Source organism: Limulus polyphemus, unplaced genomic scaffold, assembly GCF_000517525.1.
Source record: "Limulus polyphemus unplaced genomic scaffold, Limulus_polyphemus-2.1.2 Scaffold3980, whole genome shotgun sequence".
NCBI classification, from domain to species: domain Eukaryota; kingdom Metazoa; phylum Arthropoda; class Merostomata; order Xiphosura; family Limulidae; genus Limulus; species Limulus polyphemus.
In genome coordinates this window covers 93,377-96,735 of record NW_013669590.1, presented here as the reverse complement: position 1 = coordinate 96,735, position 3,359 = coordinate 93,377, and the positions used below count along the sequence as shown (strand labels likewise).

The 3,359-nt window shown below is 35.5% G+C and overlaps 1 pseudogene; it reads left to right on the top strand.

The window, feature by feature from the left end:
* Positions 1-3,243, top strand: part of LOC106470393 — an 11,298-nt pseudogene extending 8,055 nt beyond the window's left edge.
* Positions 3,244-3,359: the final 116 nt, after the last annotated feature.

Here is a 3,359-nt window from a genome sequence, read left to right as displayed (position 1 = left end):
CCTTGCTACAATGAAAGAGAAGATTTAGGTATTTACAGATGGAAGCTATTAAAATACCAAATTATATTCCTGTTACTCTGAGAAACGTATTTTAAAGTCACCGTAATGGGAAAATTTCCTTGTTTTAAATGTTTCTTAAAAAAAAGTATAACAGATGCTTATATTATGTAACAGAAGTATAGCAGATACTTCTAACATGCTAATGTGTTAATTAGTACATATCATATCTGTAATACTAAACTTATCGTAGTGATACCATGATATTTACTAAATGAGCACGTATTAATCCCCCCCCCCCCAAATAATATATTCAGTCATTAAGAACAGTTATTATTTTTTCATTAAATAAATTTTAGTAGCCTATGACCAAGTCTCTTGGTGGATATTATGGTTGTAACTGTCAACCAGAACAACCGTTAGTGATAGCTGATCACAGTGATTAACTTTGTCCTACATATTCTACATTATTTCTTCTTAGCACCAAAAACAAAAGATCTTTTTTTCTGGACTGTTCAACATTTTAATTATCTCATGAAATTAATTTAACTTCACCATCACCTGAGGGCCCAGTTACATGTGTAACATGCAAGACTTGTGTTTTAATCACAGTTTATAGATATTATGGACTTGACCAAAAAAAAGGATGGCTCAGTTTAACCAAGAATTTGATTGCAATGTTTTAGGGCAACATTTATTTGTGTATACAATATATTCTGTTTCTCTGACCAGATATTCATGTTGTATACTGCACATGGACATTTTGCTTGTTTAAACTATTTTAGGTGGAATCATAGCACTTGGAGTGTTTGGAGGTTTCGTCTTCCTGGCAGCCATCATCACCATCATCGTCATTATCGTTCGGAGGTGAGTTTTTTAACGAATTTGAGCATCTCGTTTCATCATTGTGTGTTGTATTCACTGCAGTCTGCTGCCTCTCACCCTTCAGGTTACTTCACTTTATTTAGCTATTTTACATAAGCTGCTCTTTCTTGTATAAATTAAAATATCCTAAAACATGACTAGTTTGGGGAAAAAATCCTAGTAAATTTAGTTTTGTGCACTAAAATGTTAAAGCTACCAGGAAAAAAGTCTGTCTACATGCTTTGACATCTAATTGTTCGAAGTTTTCACTCTTTGCCCATCTCGGGCATGATAAGTTTATCACAGTTTGAGATGTAGTGGTATTAGTTGGTTAGTTTGGTTTTAAATTTCGAATTAGGAGAGCTGAACAACCAGCTAAAAACACCACTGTATCTCAAATTTTGATAAACTTCTTATCATACTTGAGATAGACAAAGAGTGAAAACTTCGTCGATCAATCAGATATCAATATCTATTTGAAATACGTGCTTTGAGCCAACAAAATTATCTTTTGATGTGATCGCAAAGAGACTGTGCAGCTAAAAGCATGAATAAGTCCTGCTGTTTGTTCCCCAAAGCTCCTCTTCTGTGGAGAAAATTCGGAAGCGACAGTTTTGGAATTCACCTCTCCCACAGCCATCCATGAATGTTGGATACCTAAGTTTTTATCAATAATGTCTCAGGTAAACAAACCCTTGCTTTCTCTTGTTCCAATGCTTGACAAGGCTCTATTTCTTTCATTTTTGTTTAGGAGGTGATGTAAGATCTTGCACCTAAACTTAGCATGCACAGAAAACAGATTGATATAATATGAAAATGGGAAGAGTGTTGTGACCTTTTTTTGTATAGAATCTTCACAAATCTTGAAATTTTAGAAAGCAAACATCCTTGCTACAAACTTGTCTGTGATTCTTCCCTGGCTGTCTATGATTTGTGCAGTGTCAGTCGTGTGAAGGGTACAGCATGTTAGCCACGAGAGCCACATTCTTATTTATCAACAGTTACATAAAGAAACACTAACCACTGAATTGCAGATTTGGGCCTTGAAACATGCAACTGAAGTGGACCCTGTCCAGATTCTTTTATACAGAAACTGTTCTGTAGATAAGTTGGACATGATAAAAGTGGAAGTTTAACTTTCCAGAAGTTTTTAGAAGATCACTTTTCGTTAAATAAGTAGCAAATCAATTTAAATCAATTTCACATTATTGTATGTTAGCATAATTTTTCTATAGTTCACAAATAAGTTAAATGTTTTTCCTGCTTTTAAACAGTTCAGAACTGACTTATCAAGAAGGATATTTAACACTAGATCTAGTAATCACTAATTGTTGCTTTGTTTTTCTACAATTAGGGTGGGAAATAAAAAGAATTCCAAGCGGTCCCTGGACAACACGACGGTGTCAACCTACGACAGTAATGGTAGTGGGGGCAGAGGACTTCATAAGTATTATAAACAAGCTTGGGAAAACCTAAGGTACGAGGGAAGGGGATTTTCTCCCAAACCCGAGACTCCCCACCCACATCACCATCACCACCGTCATCCAGTAACTAGGCAAGAAACTCTTGATAAGCCTCGTGTTCGTGGCAATGGAAGAGGAACTGTTGAAGGATTCCGCGAAGCGAACGAAATTCTGGTTAGTGACGTTGCAGCTCTGTACTCTAGACCAGAAAAAAAACATAACAAACATAAATCCAGTTCACATCAATCCATGACCCCTTCTGTCTATGACCCCGATGAGATTGAGGTTTGGTATAATCATGACCATGAGACTTCCTCAAGAAGGAGCAAGTACTGAAATTAAAATGACCACATCTAGAATCTACGAAGCTAAACTTTATATAGACTATCGGGTCACTTTAAATTATGTTAGAGGTTACGTGCTGACAGAGATTTGTAAAGTGTATCTTGAAGGTTATTATATGACGTTTTTGTTTAATAACACATCTAAATAATTTCTTCTCGATACGATGATAGATCATTTGGAATAATCTTTTTCAAAATAACCTGACAACAGACACAAGAGTTCGTTTACTTTTGTATTAAATATAGACCTACAATTTATGTTTATGTGTTTATATGATACACACACACACAGGGGTTTGCAGTATAAGTAAACAACAGGATTTTTAAATGAACAAAATGATATCTTGTAAAAAAAATCGCTTTTGTAGATATTATGCACACTATTTCCTCAGCCTGATCCTGAAGATTTTTGTATGTAGATTAAGGGTCTTGTTTATCAAATGTAAGACTGACTTAGACTCAGCAACAAGAATTTTAAGCTCAGGTTTCTTTTCATTACAGTTTTTTGCTGTTACAAAAAGTAATAGCTTCCACTAATGTCGTGTATTAGTTGCTACTGAAGTGTTTCATGGAGTAGCTGTTGCTACCCAGGTGTTTCATGGAGTAGCTGTTGCTACCCAGGTGTTTCATGGAGTAGCTGCTGCTACCCAGGTGTTTCATGGAGTAGCTGCTGCTACCCAGGTGTTTCATG